Genomic DNA, 22,575 nt, shown 5'->3' on the forward strand with positions numbered 1-22,575 from the left:
TAAACTGAACAGGTACTCAATATCTTTAAGCCATGATTCAAATTTTTCAGCATCCTCAGTACCAAAGAATCTTGTGGGACGCAATTTTGGAATCTTGAAACAATCTCATCCATCGTGATTTGTAGAAATTGATCAAAAACCTGCTCCACTTGATTTTCTTTTGTCATAGGAGTTTCTATATATATCCTAGGACGACCACGACCTCGTCCACTTCCTCGTCCTCTTGTAGCCATCTATAAAGGCCATGATATGATCGGTTAATCGAATAAAGAGTGTTTAGAAGGGGGGTTGAATAAACACTGCTCGAATTTAAAATATTCTTCGACAATATGAGTTCAGTTCTGTTACAAACTGAAACTAAATATCCCGTCGGTCAACAACAATCAGTTAAACTGAATAAAACAGTTGCGGAAAACTAACTGACTGAAAGATAGAGTATCTAACTGAAAATGATAACTGAAGTAATGACACAATAAGTTTCTGGATGTTCGGAGAATTGAATAACTCCTACGTCACCCCTTCTATCACGAAGATAGGATATCCACTAAAAGACTTTGATCAAATACACGACACTGTACTGACCCACTTCAGTTTGGATTTATCACTTTGCCAAAACTGAAACTCTTAGCATACAACACTTTTATAGATCGTAACTGATCTTAGCACAACTTAGAAAATCTATTAAAGATTACAAAGTGCTATATAAGCTCGAGAACGTAGTCTTGAATACTACTGATATGACTAATAAGCGTGAGCTTTGATTTCTGATTGCGAGTAGATATTTTTGCAGCGTAACAAGTAGAATAGGATAACTGAAAGTCGGGGGTTCTTCAGTTGCTGTTCTTCGACTATACGGTAACATTAAAGAATGTTTGAATATTCTCACCGTTGATTGCCACGTCGATATATTCTGACAATCGTACACTGTTCATTCTGCAATGCGGCATTCCACTACTAGTTGCAGGTATATGTACTATTTTGTCTGTTGTCGCTTTCAACTGATGACGTGTACAACTGAGAGGTCAGCTGGTAATGAATCAGTTGCCGAGAATTAACTTTAGTTGTATAGAACAGTTGACTGAGTTCAGCAGATGATGTGTTCAGTTGATGAGCAGTTCAGTTGGTAAGTCTTTTTGTCAAAGCACCGGAATTAAGTTTCCAACAATTACCCCTTTATGGTGTTTGACAAAACTCAGAATAAAGTATAACTGAATAACTGAACTCTTGTAGATAAAATAAGATGTAGATTCAACTGAACTCATATTCTTCATAGATATAAGAATTTAAGATAATTTCTGCTTTTCTAAAATCAGTTCTCTTCCCCTTTTTTGTCAAACAACTCCATCTTAGAAGATAATTTTCTAACATCAATAGATAGGAGATGGACAGAGTCGGAAATATTGCTGATAGCAGTAGTCATGGCAACTTGAAGCAAGTCGATTTTTCTTGAAACAAGAGATTCTACACCGTCGACTCGTTTGTTGATGGAGTCTTGAGTGGCAGTGAGACTGGAAAAAATCCCTTTGTTTTTCTGTATATCGTCAACTGCAAAAGTCAGAGAGGTAACAGCTGCTTGTATGGCGTTCAGTTTTTCTAAGTTGAACTGATGGGAAGAGTCCAACTTCAGAGTATGAGACAGCTGAGTGTTCTGAATTTTCAATATGGCAGTGATGATTTGTTGCATACTTTCCTGCATATGCTGAACTTCTTCAAAAATAAGATCAATATCTGAAGAAGATGGAGGAGGAGACTGATGAGATGTTCCTGGTTCTTTTGTCGTCTGTTCAGAAATGACTAAGGCTTGTTCATTTGAAACTGTATCAGCAACATTCTGAACTGGAACATCAGTTACAATAATTTCTTCTTGAAATGGAGGCGGTGAGGGTGGAGTCTGATCGACAGAAGAACTGGCTAGATGAATGGCAGATGGTGATAAGATCAAAACTGGTGCCTCTAAAGAATGAACGTGAGATACAATTGGCACATCAGTCGAAATAGCTTGGTCAGCAACTGGATCTTGCTAAACTGGTTCTTCTGATGAAATGGTGTCCTCTGGATGGATTTGATCAGCAAAGTGATCAACTGGATTAGACATAGGTTCACTCAATTTAGTATCTTGTACCACTGCTTGGATAATTTCTTCAATGTTTGCAAAAGAAAGCTCGGCTTCAGTGTACAGTTGCTGTTCAGCAGGAGATGGTTGAGGCATATCCTGAACTGACCTTTCAGTTGGAGACAAAGCCTGTCCTGAGGTTGTTTGTTCAACTTTATCCTCTTCATCAGTATCTGAATTGCCTTGATGAAGAACCAATTCCTGATCCATTTCCCAAAATCTGATTTGAGATTGTAATCCAAGCAAATCGGTATCAAGCTGAGTAATTACTGCTTGATCAGCAAATGCAGTAGGATTTGTTGGAACATAGTTGTCTTTCAATTTGCTGACAATTTGAGCCAACTTCTTTGCTCTTACTTGATCAAACAAATAAGATTTCCTTTCCATTGCCTGAGCAATTGCTGCAGCTTTCACCATTCTTAGAACATAAGCTTCCAATTTGATGAAGGTGTTCAGCCGAGATTTCTTTTTCAGTTGCTTGGCAAATATTTGAGTACGAAAGGTTGTCCAAGCGTCATAGGACTGAATTTTTGAAGCTGCATAGCTATTAACCTTTGCCCAAACAAGGTCAATATGTGTCTGAATGGCATTCGAAGGTCTAGGCTCTTCAATCAGCTTACCCTTGCCTTTATCAGTGCTCAGAATGTGAGGGATTTCCAATCCTGTTCGAGTTGATTCCACCACTTCTATAAATTTTATCCCTTTGGGTCGAGCAGGTGCCACAGTGACAGGGCGAGTGATTTGAATCTGTAATGCCCGAGATTTAATTACTTTAATCAGATGCTGATTAATTGACAATATTGTGATGAATTGAGGTTATAGGAACTCAAATGACGAAGCCGGGCGTTGGTTTATTTTAAGCCAAGATGTTGAACCGAACATCTCAAGATGTTAGGCCGAACATCTCGCGCCCGAGCGGCAGAAAAGCACCGCCCGAGCGCCAATTTTAATTCTTGGACAGAATGTTTGGCGCCCGAGCGGTAGAATATTACCGCCCGAGCGCCAGGAGATGTTCAGCCGAGTATCTCGACAGAAATTGCCGCGCCCGAGCGGTAAATTATGACCGCCCGAGCGCCAGCCATGCAGAACAAGAACATGCCACTTATACTTAAATCATGATACGTGTATGCATATAGATATATATATATATAAGAACTGTCCAAATCCTTCAGAAAGGGAAGGAACCGAGGGAAGAAAGCGAGGAAAGAAGCTCAAAGTTCTTTCGGGAGAAAAATTGAATATTACGCAAAATCCGTCCGTCTATCTTTGAATCCGACTTCAGTACTGTGTTCCTATCAACACAGGCTACAATTGGACGTAAATTTTATTACGTTTAGACATGTATTGAAATTATGCTATGGTCAGAATTGAATAGAATTCATATATGATGTTCTTGTCATGTTAGACATCATAGAATCTAATTCAGATTGAGAAACAGACTATGTATACAATTGTTATGATTTTCAGAGTCGATTGGACCGAGATTTCATATCAGAATTGTATTATCGTTCAGAGTTTGAGTTGTATCGATATTGATTATGAATTCTGATATTATATCTGTGATGTTGAGATTGACGGGGCTATCAAGACTGTATTATTGTACCGTTAAAACATCAGTTGATTCAGATTGATCAAATTCAGTTATGATTTAGATTTCATCGTGATATTCGTTGATATGAATCAGATTGTATCTTGTCAGATATTGATCAGATTATATACAGAGTTGAGTATTGATCAGAACAGATTGTGTCTTGAGTTATTCATTAATACAGTGTATTCGATATTGTCATTTCAGATTGGATATGGACAGACTTGAATACAGGTCATCGTTTTCCTCAGACCGGGACGACAAAGGTATAATTCATGTGATATTTGGGAAGATATAACTCAAATCAGATCCTATTTGAGTTCCCAATTAAATCACATACTAGACCTAATGTTTATCTTTTGATATGATTATGATTTGTTTCTAGAACTTGTATATAAATCTTGTTATGCTTTGTTTACAGATCATGTTGCATTGCATTAAGATGATCATGCTTGTTTACAGATTTTGTATTCATGCATTAAGATAGGAAAGTCTGAGAGATCATCCAGACTTCTAGATGTTCGGCGCTATCACAGCTTAGGGGAAGATCACCGCCCCTATTGTAGACGTGGATACAGATCAGGCCGAAGTCTAGGAATAAGACGTACAGCACCTCGATTGGTAGGGTAGGTGTAGTGACCCGTTCCAGAATCACCTACTAATCAAGAACTAAGCATGCAGTTAACTTAATTAATAATAATCAGAGATAACAACGGAAATATGGCCAACGACAATAGTTATACAACCCAATCGAAAACAGAACAACTCAAAATATATTCGGTACAACCATATCGAAATAGAATAGCACTGAAAACCAACCAGCTACTCACTGTCCTCCTCCTGCTCTTCCTGAGCCATCCAACCTGAGGCCTGTCCCGTGGGAATGGGGTGTCCAAGATAAACAAAAACCGAGGACGTGAGCGATAAGAACGCCCAGTACAAAAGCATGAGTATACAAGCCTATATGAAATGCACATGCTATGATATGATACCAGGGTAGTCAAGAAACAGGAGTAACAAAGGATCTAAAAATGCTCAGTCTAGAGGCGCCAAGTGGATAGTGCCGCGCGGTACTCCTCTGGGTCACTGCATCCACTACAAGAACAGACGTGGACCTAAAATGTCCCGGATCACCGAAGCCCTCCGGACCCGTCGGCCACTGTGTACTCTCGGTGTCCATGCGTCCACAAGACAAGACAGGGCTGAGCGGCCCCACAAGATATAGCTTATCTCGAAAGAGATACAGCTCAACAGTAAAGGCTATCTCGAAGGAGATACGGCTCAACATGAAATGCAACATGCATCATAAAACGTGACATAATAGCATGCATCATATGACATATATCAATGCACCACATAATCATGCAACACATATAAGAATGTATACTCGACCAGGATATCTCGGATAGTACTTTCGTACCTCTATCACAGCAAGCCTAGCCTTATGCAACACCGCTAATCAGGTCTAGAACAAGCCTACGCATCAAAAGCATACTCAATGAACAATACTACCATGCTCGACTAGCAAAACCAGTACTACCAAAGGTTTAGGGTTTACCTTCGTCCGTCGACAGCCCTTGATGTCGATTGCCTCGTAACTCAGGCGTCGCTACACTACCAATCCTGGCAGCTCTTGGCTATCGCTCGACCGACAACTAACCCTAGAAACCTTCCAAACCTCTCAAATATGAGACACAACTCAAGAATTTGCAATGCAAAATGAGGAAATCCGAGCACTATTTATAGGCTATGTTCGGATCCACCGAACCCACTTCGGAACGTCCGAACTCCTACGTGTCCATCGGCTCTTGACACCTCATGATCGGATCCACCGAACCTACACTTCGGATCATCCGAACGTGCATGTAAACTGACGTGTCGATCAACTCTTGACACCTCATGATCGGATCCACCGAACCCACTTCGGATCGTCCGAACTCTTCGGTGCTACCGAACCATCTTCGGTCCGTCCGATCATGACCACGGTCAAAATTACACATTAAACCTTCTTAATCACCATTAATCCGTTAATTATCCAATTTGGAATTCGGGCTACTACATTCTCCCCCCCTTAAAAGATTTCGTCCTCGAAATCAGGCTTAGAGGATGAACAAAACGAAATAACAACATCGTTATTACATCTCAATTGTTGTTGAACACAACTGATCTAGAAAATCCCGAAAGACTCGATTCATCAGATCCATGAACACTGCTGGCGCATTCGTCAATCCAAATGGCATAACTAGAAACTCGTAATGCCCATATCGTGTACGAAATGCAGTCTTGGAAATATCATCATCTCTAACTCTCATCTGATGATAACCCGATCGCAAGTCAATCTTGGAGTAAACAGAGGTACCCTGAAGCTGATCGAACAAATCATCGATACGAGGTAATGGATACTTGTTTTTGATCGTCACACGATTCAGCTGGCGATAATCAATGCACAATCGCATAGAGCCATCTTTCTTCTTGACAAACAAGACTGGAGCTCCCCAAGGTGAAACACTCGGGCGAATATAACCTTTATCAAGAAGATCCTGCAATTGCTGCTTCAATTCTCTCATCTCTGACGGAGCAAGACGATAGGGGGCACGAGAAATCGGTGCAGTCCCTGGCATTAACTCAATGCCAAATTCCACCTCTCTAACCGGAGGAAAACCAGGAATCTCATCTGGAAAAACATCAGGAAATTCACAAACCACTGAAAAATCATCTAGACCAACACTATCTGTGGATGAATCAATCGCATAGATGAGGTAGCCTTCCCCGCCCGCCTCTAAAGCACGACAGGCTTTCAGAGCAGATACCACTGGCATCGGAGGTCGCGCTCCCTCACCATAGAAAAACCAACTAGAGCTCTCAGTCGTACGAAACTGAACAAGCTTCTGGTAACAATCCACAGTAGCTCGGTAGGTAGTCAATAGGTCTATACCTAGAATACAATCAAAATCTTCCATCTCCAGGATCATAAGATTCGCAATCAATTCGTTACCCTCAAAATCTAAGGGACAACCCATCACTAGACGCTTCGCTAACACCGAATGACCCATCGGGGTAGAAACAGAAAGAATGACGTCTAGAGAAACATACGGTAACTTATGACGCTTACGATCGTCCTGGTCACCCCAACGACCTACACTTCCCTGACTACTCTCATCACCAACGTGGTCAGCCATCGCTACAAGATAGAATGGGGAAAATGGTAAAATGGTCAACGAAAATCCCAAAACAGAATCTATATCCCAAAATCGTAAGCATGCTCTGATACCATAAATGTAGTGACCCGTTCCAGAATCACCTACTAATCAAGAACTAAGCATGCAGTTAACTTAATTAATAATAATCAGAGATAACAGCGGAAATATGGCCAACGACAATAGTTATACAACCCAATCGAAAACAGAACAACTCAAAATATATTCGGTACAACCATATCGAAATAGAATAGCACTGAAAACCAACCAGCTACTCACTGTCCTCCTCCTGCTCTTCCTGAGCCATCCAACCTGAGGCCTGCCCCGTGGGAATGGGGTGTCCAAGATAAACAAAAACCGAGGACGTGAGCGATAAGAACGCCCAGTACAAAAGCATGAGTATACAAGCCTATATGAAATGCACATGCTATGATATGATACCAGGGTAGTCAAGAAACAGGAGTAACAAAGGATCTCAAAATGCTCAGTCTAGAGGCGCCAAGTGGATAGTGCCGCGCGGTACTCCTCTGGGTCACTGCATCCACTACAAGAACAGACGTGGACCTAAAATGTCCCGGATCACCGAAGCCCTCCGGACCCGTCGGCCACTGTGTACTCTCGGTGTCCATGCGTCCACAAGACAAGACAGGGCTGAGCGGCCCCACAAGATATAGCTTATCTCGAAAGAGATACAGCTCAACAGTAAAGGCTATCTCGAAGGAGATACGGCTCAACATGAAATGCAACATGCATCATAAAACGTGACATAATAGCATGCATCATATGACATATATCAATGCACCACATAATCATGCAACACATATAAGAATGTATACTCGACCAGGATATCTCGGATAGTACTTTCGTACCTCTATCACAGCAAGCCTAGCCTTACGCAACACCGCTAATCAGGTCTAGAACAAGCCTACGCATCAAAAGCATACTCAATGAACAATACTACCATGCTCGACTAGCAAAACCAGTACTACCAAAGGTTTAGGGTTTACCTTCGTCCGTCGACAGCCCTTTGATGTCGATTGCCTCGTAACTCAGGCGTCGCTACACTATCAATCCTGGCAGCTCTTGGCTATCGCTCGACCGACAACTAACCCTAGAAACCTTCCAAACCTCTCAAATATGAGACACAACTCAAGAATTTGCAATGCAAAATGAGGAAATCCGAGCACTATTTATAGGCTATGTTCGGATCCACCGAACCCACTTCGGAACGTCCGAACTCCTACGTGTCCATCGGCTCTTGACACCTCATGATCGGATCCACCGAACCTACACTTCGGATCATCCGAACGTGCATGTAAACTGACGTGTCGATCAACTCTTGACACCTCATGATCGGATCCACCGAACCCACTTCGGATCGTCCGAACTCTTCGGTGCTACCGAACCATCTTCGGTCCGTCCGATCATGACCACGGTCAAAATTACACATTAAACCTTCTTAATCACCATTAATCCGTTAATTACCCAATTTGGAATTCGGGCTACTACAGTAGGTGACAGACAGTGACGTCTTATTCACACCGGGATCCCTAGAGTTATAGATCGAGTCAAGTCTAGACATGATTTGATTAGAACTGCATACTTATATGGATGTGGCTCCTAGATCATGGGACCCATCATTACTGCTTTCAGTTGGGTTAGCATGTTTTATGATTAAGATTGTTTATATGCATGTTTATCTGAATTGAGTTGCATGCTTATTTGATTAATTTCATAGACTATGAAATAGATTGTTTCTATACATGATAGCATGTTTTATGATTTAGTTGGTTTATATAAATGCTTACCATGTTTTATACTGGGATTTATTCTCACCGGAGTTATCCGGCTGTTGTCTTGTTTTGTATGTGTGCATGACAACAGGTGGGGCTGGATCAGGGTCGAGATGACGATGAGAGAAGAAGAGTTAGCGTGGTGATTCCGGACTGGTAGCAGACTTAGTTTATTACTTGAATTTAGTAATTGAACCTTAGATTTGGGTTGTACAGTATTGTACTTTTCTACTGAACTGTAGTTTTTATACAGAGATGTATATTGTTTAGATTCCATTACCTTCCGCAGTTACATTTTAAAAAGAAAAATTTTTAGACCCTGTTTTATCTTAACTGATAATTAAATCCCAAAGATGATTAATAAGACAGATCAGCGTCCGGGTCCCCACAGAATCAGAGGCGCTTTGGTCCTAACTAATTCCTTTTTGGCACCAACTGAAGCTTCTGGTGGAATGACTTTCAAAGGAACTGCTTCTATTGGTTGCTGAGCATCTGAAGAAATAATTGAATCAGAAGGAATGGATATCTTGGCAGTTGTTGATTTAACCCTTTGGGTTCTCGGTTTCTTGGCAATCTGTGGAGATGGAGTTTTCTCTGAGTCAGAAGTGCTCAAGATTAATTTCCTTTTAGCCATCTGCAGTTGAGCCAAAGTTTTGGCTTTTTTCACTGATTTCGGGGCTGCTTTCTCAGTCCCAATCTCCTGTTTGATTTTGACAAACTGAGCAGGAGAAATGTCCAGTTTGGTTCTCAGTGGCTGAGTGTTCTTCGCATTAAAGACTTTGAACTTTGATGATCTTTCTGAGTCATCAGCCACTAACCCTTTCAATTTCAGCAGATAACTAAGTTGCACAGCAAATCCCTTGGATTGTTTAGAAGACAAAAACATATTCTTCAGAACAGTAAATATAAGGTGCTTCCAGTTGAATTGACGATCAGCCATAATAACAGAAATGACTTGAAATTTTTCCAAAGTGAGGGCAGCAAACGATCCAGCTTTTGCCAAAAGCCCTTTGGCTACAACATCAGCAAGTAACTGAACTTCACACTTCAGTTCTTTCTTTGAATCGAAGACTTTGATCTTCCGTCCATCAACAGAGAGTGTGGTTTGCATCTCTTCAATATCAGATACCTTAACATCCGAGAGTTGTTCTAAACCAGCAGAAGGTAGAGAGTAAATTTCTCCAAAGGAGTCTTCAGAAATGGTCAGAGACTGATTATTGACCGTAGAAATTATGTTGCCATCAGAGTCGACCTTACCGGTAGAATAGAAATCTTGAAGTTCTTTTGGGTAGATTTCTTGAGATGATGTACCCAAAAATGTCCGTAAACCAGCAGCTTCCAGTTATTGAAAGACCTTCTTGACATCCGCATCACCGAAGGATAAGATGGACCCAAAATTGATAGCCATAGCATTGAGCATATAAGCGAGAATTTTAGTTGCCATTATGAACTGATTGAATGCCTGAAGGAAAAATTGAAGGATGAAACTAGGTTTTGCTCTCAAGAATCTGTGGATAATAAGCAAAGTAAAACTGAAATGAAGCGGGGAATGGTACATATGTACGTGACTATTCAAATTCTGGACACGTGTCAGTCCATAGAAATTCTGAATTACAACGTGTGTACGTGTGCCAAATGCGTGTGTATTTGAACGGTTTTAAAGGCACCACGTTGACACTAATCATTTTACTGAAAAACAACATTTAATGCTTGAAAGACAGTCACGTCGCTTGATTTTGAATATAATAGGTTTAATTAGTTAACGTATACGAGAAGATTAGTGAGACGCTCAACTGAACGATCAGTTGTCAGACTGGGTCATTTCAGTTGAGAGCTGACTAATCATTTGTCTTCTCAGTTAACCTTTTAAAAACCAATTTTCCCCCTTAATAAATGCATTAAAGAAATTGATGATAATATAAGCAAGATTAATTAAGGAAATCCTGATGCTTGGTAGAGTAATCGTCATTAAATATGTCCTTTCATCTTCCTCGACCTGGTCTATAAATAAGAGTTAAATAGTTAAAGAGTTAGTCACAAGTATATCAGCAAAAAAAATGGAGGGTGCAAGTAGCTCAAACGTTTCTCTATTCTCTCTGCAGGCCAGAAAGTCTGCTATTGAAGACGAGGTCTTCTATGATAGTCTTCCCTACTGGGAAGAGTTACAGGAGCTTGAGCTCCTGTACAACTCTGGAAGGGCTACCACCTACAAACAGATGGCACAACTGAGAGAAGTGCGGGAGCACTTAGACATTTCTGCGGGGGTGGACGTCTTCAAAGATGGTCATCTCTACCAGCTGATGCTTCGAAAGGAGCTGGAGACTCTCAATCGCATAGCTTCTTCGCACAGCTTCTGCAAGACATCTTCCTCAGCTCTAGTTGTTTGGTTGAGGATGTGGATAGCTGATGTAGAAGAAAAATATGAAAATGTAGTCCTGGCCAATATATATGGTTAAATGAAATGTTTATTTTGTTTTATCATCGTTTTTCTTGTTCCTGCACGTAATGAGCTTTGTGAGATACTATGCAAACAAATGAGCTGATAAAACGTTAATTAATAGAAGACTAACTGACATCAGTTGAGAATTATAGAATTAAACAATTAACTGAGGAGTCAGTAAGTGACAACAAAACTGAAAAATGGATTAAGAACCAAGACAAAAATAACGACTGATTAAGATAAATCAGTTAATCCAAGTATATTGCGAAAATAAGAAAACTTATTCTCAGCCAATGGTTTGGTGAAGATATCAGCTGCTTGCTGCTCAGTTGATACGTATTCCAGTCTGATGTTCTTTTTCAAGGCATGATCTCTGATGAAGTGATGTCTGACATCTATGTGCTTAGTCTTGGAGTGAAGAACTAGATTATAAGTAATAGCAATTGTGCTTGTGTTGTCACAGAATATAGGAGATTCCTTTGCATCAACACCATAATCTTTCAGTTGCTGCTGAATCCAGAGCAGTTGAGCACAGCAGCTTCCAGCAGCGAGATATTCTGCTTCAGTTGTGGAAGTTGCTATAAATGTTTGCTTCTTACTGAACCAAGAGATCAGTCTGTCTCCAAGAAACTGACATGATCCACTTGTACTTTTTCGATCAAGCTTGCATCCTGCATAATTTGCATCTGAATATCCAACTAAATTGAAAGATGAATCTTTAGAATACCATAATCCCACATTTTGTGTGCCCTTAAGATATTTCAAAATACGCTTGGCAGCAGTAAAATGTGATTGCATAGAATTTGCTTGAAATCTAGCACACATGCATACAGCAAATATAATATCAGGACGACTAGCAGTTAGGTACAATAATGAACCTATTAAGCCTCTATAAAGTGTCGTCTCAACTGATATTCCCCCTTGATCAGTGTCTAATTTAACTGATGAGCTCATGGGAGTGCTTGCAGCTGAACATGATTCCATACCAAATTTTTTCAGTAATTCCTTAGTGTATTTGGTTTGACTGATAAAGGTTCCTGAATCCAGTTGCTTCACTTGTAAACCAAGGAATAATGTCAGTTCACCCATCATGCTCATTTCGAATTTATCCTGCATTAACTTAGCAAACTTCTCGCATAATTTGGGGTTAGTTGACCCAAAAATAATGTCATCAACATAAATTTGAACGAGTAGAATATGGTCATTCTTGGAAAATTTGAACAAGGTCTTATCAACTGATCCAACAGAAAAATCGTGATCAGTTAGAAATTTGGAAAGAGTTTCGTACCAAGCTCTTGGAGCTTGTTTAAGACCATATAAGGCTTTGTTCAAATGATATACATGATCAGGAAAGTGACGATTGATAAAACATGGAGGTTGTTCAACGTAGAATTCTTCCTGCAACTGGCCATTCAGAAATGCACTCTTCACATCCATTTGATAGACTTTGAAGTTTTTGAATGAAGCATAGGCGAGGAATATCCTTATTGCCTCCAGTCTTGCAACTGGTGCATATGTCTCATCATAATCAATTCCTTCTTCCTGCCTATAGCCTTGTGCCACTAGCCTTGCTTTGTTACGCACAACTGAATCATCTTCGTTCAGTTTGTTCTTGTACACCCACTTTGTACCTATAACAGTTTTCGAAATTGGTCTTGGAACTAAGTACCAGACATTGTTATGGACAAACTGATTTAGCTCTTCTTGCATTGCATTTATCCAGTTTGGATCAGCAAGAGCTTCATCAGTCTTCTTGGGTTCTAGTTGTGATACGAAATCTGAATGAATAAATAGATTGAGCATCTGATTTCTTGTTCTTACTGGATCAAATGGTTTACCTATTACCAACTCTGGAGGATGTGATTTCTTCCATCTGAGTTCAGCATTTATTGCTTCTGAATCAGCAACTGCTTCTGTGGGTAACTGAACATTTCCAGTTTCAGTTGGGGCAGTTTCAGTTGGTAACTGAATGTCATTCGGTGGCTCTAATAACTGATCATTTGGAACAGCTTCTGGTTCTTCTGGTTGATCCAATACTTCCGGTTCCGGTGTTTGAAGATTGCTTTGAGTGATATGGATATCTTCTTCATCATCATTATCCAAGCTTATATCTGTAAATCTATCAGCTAGCTCAACTTGATCAGTTGGCTTATCAGTTAGTATAGTTTCATCAAAAACAACATGAATAGATTCCTCAACATTTAAAGTATTTTTGTTGAAGACTCTATATGCTTTACTCACTGAAGAATAACCAAGAAATATTCCCTCTACAGATTTAGCATCAAAGGCTTTTACATGAGTTTTACCATTGACAAGTATAAAACATCTGCACCCGAATATTTTGAAGGAGGAAACCACACTTTTTCTTCCATGCCAGATCTCATAGGGTGTTTTCATATGATTCTTATTAATCATTGATCTGTTTTGAGTGTAACACGCAGTGTTCACTGCTTCTGCCCAAAACCTTTGAGAGATACCAGAATCAGCAAGCATTGTTCTAGCAGCCTCTTTAAGGGTCCGATTTCTCCTTTCAGCTACACCATTTTGCTGAGGAGTTCTAGCTGCTGAGAGCTCATGCTTAATTCCGGCATTCTCTAAATAATTTGAAAAAATTTGATTGATAAACTCAGTTCCTCGATCAGATCTGATTCTATCAATTTCAACTGATTTTTCATTTAATAGTCTTTTGAAAAGCTTAATCAGTTGAGCAGCAGTTTGGTCTTTGGACTTGAGAAATATAACCCAAGTGAATCTTGAAAAATCATCTACAACCACCAAGGTGTATTTCATTCCCCCTAAGCTCATGACTGGTATTGGACCAAATAGATCCATATGTAACAGCTCTAAGCATCGGGAAGAAGATTTACGACCCTTGTTCTTAAAAGAAGATTTGATTTGTTTACCAAACTGACATGCTGAGCAAATTTTGTCTTTGATAAAATCCATTTTGGGCAGCCCAGTAACAAGATCGTGGTTACTCAAATATGCAATTGACTTGAAATTCAGGTGGTTTAATCTCTTATACCACAACCAGTTTTTAGAAGATTTTGAGGCAATAAAACATACTGGTGCATAAGGTTGATCATTCCAACTGATTTTGTAAGTGTTTCCACACCTTTTGCCAGTTAGGATGATCTCTTCAGTTGAGTTTTTGACTGAACAAGAATGTTTGTCAAACTGAACTGAGAATCCATTATCGCATAATTGACTGATACTGATCAGATTATACTTAAGATTCTCAACTAATAATACATCATTAATGGTGAAGTTACCATGGATAAGCTTACCCTTACCCACAGTTTTACCTTTAGAATTATCTCCAAAACTGATGTTTGGTCCAGTATATTTGACCAGTTGAGATAATAAATTTGAATCTCCTGTCATGTGGCGTGAACATCCACTATCCAAGTACCATATAGATTCAAAGCTTGTACCTGTTACCTGCAATCACACACAAGATAAGATTCTGGTACCTTTTTTTTTATTTGGGTCCAAAGTTGATTAGTCCTTTAGGAATCCAGACTTGGATCAATCTAACTGACCGTCCAGTTGCTGTATTCCAGATGGTCTTTCCCTGTTTGTGTGTGCTTGATGTACGGTGTGCAGGAGATACAACATGTGATTTGCCATTTTTCAACTGATTGTTCAGCCAGTATCTTTTCTGAACTGGCTTGCTGTTGTAGTAATTTGATTAGCCATTAGAGTAATTTTTGCTGAAAATTTTCGGTTGCTGACTTCGAGAGTCAGTCACAACTTTTGGGCTATAACCAATTCAACATCTTTTGCCCTTGTTCATACTTTGAGTTGGCTGTTCAATCAGTTTACTCGGCTCAGCTTGTTCTTGTACCATAACTGATTTTACAAAGTGAATGTATTTCCCTTTGTTTATATTCAGTTTTGGCTGAGTATCTTTGGAAGACGAATCATCTTTACTACAGAATCCTAAACCAGTTTTATCAGTAACTGATTTCTAAGAATTTTGTATATCAGTCAAAGCATCAGACGATTTGTTCCAAGCCTGAATAAGCTCAGTGTGCTTTGAATTTTCAAGAAACAACTTTTGAATCATTAATTGATCCCTGCTTCTTTCATTTCTGAGCTCAACAATTTCCCTTTTTAGACTCAACATATCAACTGATTCATCAGTTTTTGTTTTATCGTCTTTGGGATCATTTTGCTTCGCTCTGGCTTTTTCAAACGATAAAGAAAGCTTTTGATACTCATTAACTATGTCATGCAATGTCGAAATAAGTTCTTCTCTGGTAAAATCAGTTGAACTAAAATCAAATACCTGTTGACTGCTGGACTCTATTTCTGTATCAACAGCCATCAGACATTTTACTTCTTCTTCATCGTCACTAGAACTGCATGAAGTTTCTGGTTCTGATTCCTCACTGTCAGTGTCTGCCCATTTGGCTTTGCTATCTTCAGCTAGGAGTACTTAATGTTTCTTTCTGTAAGGCTTCTTGTCGTCCTTAGATCTCCTCTTGTGTTCATATACTTTCTTCTTTCTTTCAGTTGAAACTTGACTGTCCTTATTGGGTTTGGGACAGTCAGCAATATAATGACCTGGTTTGCCACAGTTGTAGCATGCATTTGACTCTTCTCTGGAGTTGTTTCTTTGATAGTTCTTTTGAAAATTCCCTTGATTCTTCCTCATGAATCTTCCAAACTTCTTAATGAACAATGACATGGCATCATTGCTTAGTTGATCAGCAGCTTTCTCAACTGAACCAGTTGGCACTGTTCTTACAGCAGTTAAGGCGGTAGTAGCTGCTGGGGTAGATGGTTCTCCCTCTCGAGTTTGCATTTCAAACTCATATGCTTTCAAGTCAGCGAATAGGTCATGGAGCTCAACTTTGTTTAGATCTTTAGACTCCCTCATTGCCATGGTTTTCACATCCCATTCCTTGGGAAGACCTCTGATTATTTTCAATGCAACTTCTTTGTTTGAATACACCTTTCCAATTGCATTAAGTTCGTTGATTATGCAGCTGGTTCTTTCATCATATTCATGCATTGTTTCTCCAACTTTCATTCTGATGTTGTCGAACTTCTGCACGGCAACAGAAAGTTTGTTTTCTTTGGTTTGTTCGTTGCCTTCGCAAAGCTGAATTAACTTCTCCCAAATTTCTTTGGCTGTCTTGCACATCTTGATTTTACTGAACGTTACTTTGTCCAGTGTTTTGTACAATATGTCCTTTGCTACATTATCTAGATTTGCTTTCCTCTTGTCCTCATTAGTCCACTCATCTCTAGGCTTTTCAATTCTGTGCGGTGCCCTTCTGTGATTGCAACTGCTGTATTGGCTTTCAAAATCTTCATGGGTCCGTCAGTTATAACGTACCACATGTCATCATCCTGTGCAGCTAGATGAGCCTGCATCCTGATCTTCCAATCGTCAAAGTCTTCTCTGAGAACATAGGAATCTTGTTGAATGAAGACATAGTGGACAATTTAAGTAAGATAATCTTTGATAGGATATAACTATGCTCTGATACCACTTGATAGGATCGGTTAATCGAATAAATATTGTTTAGAAGGGAAGGTTGAATAAACACTGCTCGAATTTAAAATATTCTTCGACAATATGAGTTCAGTTCTGTTACAAACTGAAACTAAATATCCCGTCGGTCAACAACAATCAGTTAAACTGAATAAAACAGTTGCAGAAAACTAACTGACTGAAACATAGAGTATCTAACTGAAAATGATAACTGAAGTAATGACACAATAAGTTTCTGGATGTTCGGAGAATTGAATCTCCTACGTCACCCCTTCTATCACGAAGATAGGATATCCACTAAAAGATTTTGATCAAATACACGACACTGTACTGACCCACTTCAGTTTGGACTTATCACTTTGCCAAAACTGAAACCCTTAGCATACAACACTTTTATAGATCGTAACTGATCTTAGCACAACTTAGAAAATCTATTAAAGATTACAAAGTGCTATATAAGCTCGAGAATGTAGTCTTGAATACTACTGATATGACTAATAAGCGTGAGCTTTGATTTTTGATTGCGAATAGATATTTTTGCAGCGTAACAGCAAGTAGAATAGGATAACTGAAAGTCGTGGGGTTCTTCAGTTGTTGTTCTTCGACTATTTATAGGCTCTTCTCTCAACGGTTACATTAAAGAATGTTTGAATATTCTAACCGTTGATTGCCACGTCGATATATTCTGACAATCGTACACTGTTCATTCTGCAATGCGGCGTTCCACTACTAGTTGCAGGTATATGTAATATTTTGTCTGTTGTCGCTTTCAACTGATGACGTGTACAACTGAGAGGTCAGCTGGTAATGAATCAGTTGTCGAGAATTAACTTCAGTTGTATAGAACAGTTGACTGAGTTCGGCAGATGACGTGTTCAGTTGATGAGCAGTTCAGTTGGTAAGTCTTTTTGTCAAAGCACCGGAATTAAGTTTCCAACAGGCCAATAAACAAATATATACACAAAGAAGTATTATCAATGTACTATATAAATCTACACACATAAAAATATAGGAGCATATAGGCAATTAATTAAGTTTCGTGTAACTCTCTTGAGACCATAATCTTATGGAAGAATTTCTAGCTATACTTCAATACTTTGAGCAATTTCCCAGTTTCTTGCTCTGATACCACTAAGTGTGGGTCCCTCGATTCTCAACAGTAATTATCATGCATTATTTTGTTTAATTACCGTTTTAGCTCTGCAGCGGAGAATGAAATTTTAAAATTTAATGTCAATGCTGGCCCAGACAGTTCGTTTCAAAAGATATTCAGTATTATATAGTATAAAATTATAATACGTATAATTATTAGTTGAGACACTGCAATTAACATGTTTACTGAATTCACATAATATTTATATTGTTAATATTTGTCTTTAACCAAAACACATATCATCCCGGATTAGTTCAACATCATACCAATTTACATATTAGTGCTCGAATAAATATTACATAACAAAATATACCGAGCCTAATTATATATATATTTATGCATCTTTATTTTAGCTCCTCCCTCACAGGATCTGAATCAGTATGTATAGTGACCAAGTTGCCCTTACTAAGAAGTATGATAAACTGGGGTTTGTCCCCATCACCAACATTCCCAGGGCAATCATAAAAGATCTCCTCTACTAGTGTTAATGTTCCATCTATGAACATGATAGTATAAGTGCTTTCCTCATACTGCTCCTCACTCAGAAGTACGATGGATGCTATGTTGCCCTGATTATCAACCACACATGCAAGTTAATCGCCCCCGAGGGGTAAGCAATAGCCCAGTATGAAAATACAAAACTAAAAACAACATGAATTGTAACGAATGATACATGGATGCAATGCATGATCAGGGTATGTACACATGCACGGGAAATCAGTATATCGGAAGCTGCACAATCAGTAAATGCAGTGCATAACAGCTCGAGCTACAGGCAAGGCTCGGCTACACTGCCGTAGCGACCACTCCTCCCCCAGTCTACTACCGTGTGTGTTAGAGTAGGTGCCCGTCGAGCCAAGTGTTGGCCGAGTGTTCACAATGAAACTCTATGTATAAGCAGTCTTTATTTTAATAATATTTGAAATTATTATTTTGGCAAATCTTTATCTGTATACCCATGCTAGCTGCATAGATAAAGCCCTTGAATATACAAATAGTAGAAAGAATATGAGATGCTCATATGATGAGTATCATGAAACTCATATTTGTAATACTGTATATTCTAAACGGTTCCTAGTCGATTCAGCCGCCACTAAGAAGGATATAGGCCGCTCGAGTTAGAGACTAGTATCTGCGATGTGAGTACCATGTTTCATTGGTAGGGGACATTGTGATGTCCGAACATGCAGATAGGTGCTCCTTGTAGAGTGCACTGAACAACCCTCCATAAAAGGACTTTCCAAGTGGTTCTCACTTATCGAGTGGAAAAGTCCTGGTTTATGGTTGTACAGAATTAGTCCTTATGACCCGGGACAACATTGAGACTCTATGTGCTAGAATTACACTTTGACTTGTTTACCGACTCTCATGGGGTCATTAGGTGGCAAGGTTGGGTGTTCTGTCGAAACACATAGGAGTCGATGCATTGTAGTCGGGGATTCACCGCTTACCTTCGGGTATGGATATCCTATGTGTTATCATGTGTATGTAGGTTGAAATTTCTGGCCAGAGTATGGTGGTAATTATGAAAGGGTTTCATAGATTACACCATCGATGCAACTACGACATGACACATAGTATCGATTCATTGACAACTCTCGATAAACCAATGGTTGTCGAATCGATCGGGATATATGAGTTGAAGGGACCGTACTGTACGCTAACCATAATTGAATGGTTCTTGCAGGCACTATCATTTGATACCTAGGGAATCATGTAAGCGATGCTGCTAGGCGTTTAACATGATTGGTTGGGTACTATCAGACTTGAGTTCTGACGTTCTTGTTGTCAAGGTGTTGATAAGTAAGAATGGAGCAATTGGGGTATGCTCGAATAAGGATATGTTTAGTCCGAATCACATGGAGATGTGAACCCACGGCTAGTCGTATCAATGAACCATTGAGGGCCACACAAGTACTAGCTTTCTAGATCCCGTTGAGAAGTAAAAATAGTTCAATGTGTTGAACGGCTTATAAAGGAGTTTATAAGCGTAAGGAAAATTAGAAGTGTGACTTCTATAAAGGAGAAAATAGTTCAATGTGTTGAACGACTTATAAATGAGTTTATAAGTGTAAAGAAAAATAGAAGTATGACTTCTATGAGAGAAATGTAAATTTTAATTTATGGAAGTGTTCCTAAATTAAAATTTGGCCAAGTGAATAATGTATTTGAAAAATTGTGATTTTCATAAACATTATTATGGACTAAATTAAATTAATTCAAGTGTTGAATTAATTAAACACTAGTGGGCCTAGTAGAGTCCAAATAATTAAATTAATTCAAGTGTTGAATTAATTAAATTATATTGAGTCTTGTAGAGCTCAATTAAAATAATTATTTATCTGGTGGGACTTGAGTAAATTCAAATAATATTTAATTAGTCTCAAATATGTTTGAGATAATTAAAATTTAGTCCAAAGTTTTTAATTTGATTAAAAACCATATAATATGCATGCATGGGAGGTGAAAGGTTGGGAGACTACTTTTTGAGTTTTCAAGGCATGGCATGCACCTTTTTGACTCAACTTTTTCACAAACCAAGACAAGTCTCCCTTCCCCTCTTTCATTCCACTATGGCCGAAATATTGCATGTATTTCTCTCAAGTTTTCTCTCCTTTTAGTGTTCTTCAATTGTTGAAGAATATACACACTTCTCTTTGAAAAATCCTCATATTTTTCTAGTGCAAAATATGAGGGGATCTACCTAGTTGGTGGTGGGCCTAATTTGAAGGAAAGATTCAAGAAAAATGGAGGAGAGCTTGTAGATTTATCTTCCATTCAAGAGCCAAGTTGTTTACAACTTGGTTGGTGCCATCATCAACCTCAAGAGGTTGATAGGTAACGATTTTCTTACACCCTATGTATGTCATTATGTGTGTTTTTGTATTCGTTGCACAAAGAAATGGGGTGGCCGAAATTTTCACTTAAAAATTCGATTTTTGAACTTCCGTTGCGCTTCCGGTCACCGTAACCGATCCCCTTTAGTGTGCCGGTCAGCTCGCCAAGGACTACGGACGTACTGCGCCTTATCGGCCTACAACATCTCTCGGGCTAGTCGCAGCTCCGTACCATCCCGATAATCCCCTCGAATCCAAACACAATACCGAAAGAAATAAACACTTAAATCGAGGCATAATATGCAATGCAATGTTATGCATCGATGCTACATATATAGAAAATACATGTGTGTAAAATACGTTTTTTTTAATGCATCGATGTTAAGTAATGTCACAAATAATCCATGTAACAATTTAATGTCATGTAATTCACATTCAACAAATATCAAACTTTACAAATACCTGTTCTATGTTACCCGATAATAACATACGTTTTATTTTCAGAACGACAACAAGATGAAAAATACAGGAGGTCAAGCTGGGATATAACATAACATTTATCAATTATTTGTTTATTCAGCAAACCATGTGTATTTTTATTTTTGTACTATAAAATTTGAAGTTCTATATTATCTCACTTTCTCCTTAATTTAATATTTTCAGCAAATAACATGGGTTATGTAGAAGCTTTATTTCATCATTTCATTCATTTTTAGGGTCCTCTAAAAATATGAAACATCTTATACAGATTATTAAATTGTAATATTGCATCATAAAATCCTTACTAATTTAAGGTCTGGAAAAGTTAACTCAAGAACTCTAATAACCATAATTAATTTAACATACCTACTCAAAACATATATACTAAAATTATGAAAATGTTAATTTATACAATACAACTTCTTGATTTTGTCCAGAATTTCACAATTTAAAACTTAAAATGATTTTAAATTATAACTTTCTTTAAACAATGAACTATTAAGTAGAGGTGTTGACGTCCATGAAAATTGAGTCCAAAATAGGTTCTTAAATTTTATTGTCTATTCATTTAATATGGTGTACAATTTACTAAAATTAACAAATTTTAAGTTCATTCTCGTAAACTACTTGTACCTATGTCATCTTCTTACCAAAACATTTTAAGGTTGGGTCATAAATTTATAGCATTCAAGAGTAGCCAATAATTTCATTCATATTATTTTTCTAGATGCTCCATCAAGGTGTATATATATTTGACCGTAGTGCACTAATATAGTATATATTATAGGAAACATCTTAACTTCAAGAATTCCAAACTAAAACATTTTCATTGTACTATTAGTTGACTTATTTATAACAGTACTGTACAACAAAAAAATCTATTTAAAATTTAGACATTTAGAAAAATTTGCAGGAGTTGGTTTTCAAGATACACCCACTGAAGCTAAAAATTATATGTTCATATATTTCACATAAAATATTATCAACCAAAGAAGAATATTAACGAGAGACAAGAATATTTACCTTACAAGAAGGCACCTGAAGAGATGGATAGGAAAAGTTGATTTATTAAGTTTAAATTTTATTATTATTTAAGATGGTTTTGGTTTGCTTCTTTATTTTTTTCCTTCCCCTCCCTTTTATACTCAACCGATGACAACTTGTTGAAGGATGCAATCATGAATTGGTATGGGTAAAATTCTTAATAATTCTAGTAAAAAATTTGAGATAATATTTCCATCAGATTTATCTTCTAGATCTATTGTATTATATTTATATATTTTGCCTCTTCCTTATTTGTAGGATTATTATATGTGTGTGTGTGTGTGTCTATATATATATATATACATACACACACAACTAAATTTTTTTTTATTTTTTTATTTTTTTAGAATAATTCATTTGATTATTTTTGGGATCTTACAAAAACTTTACCTTAAAATTTAATGGTTTCTTCCCTTTTTGAGTG

At 38.2% G+C, this 22,575-nt stretch overlaps 1 pseudogene; it reads left to right on the forward strand.

Annotated features, from left to right (window-relative positions):
* The first annotated feature begins 10,907 nt into the window (after positions 1–10,907).
* The window catches only part of LOC140817952 (uncharacterized), a 42,391-nt pseudogene continuing 30,723 nt past the window's right edge, over positions 10,908–22,575 (forward strand).

The sequence above is a fragment of the Primulina eburnea genome, chromosome 17 (genome assembly GCF_022965805.1).
Source record: "Primulina eburnea isolate SZY01 chromosome 17, ASM2296580v1, whole genome shotgun sequence".
Taxonomy (NCBI): domain Eukaryota; kingdom Viridiplantae; phylum Streptophyta; class Magnoliopsida; order Lamiales; family Gesneriaceae; genus Primulina; species Primulina eburnea.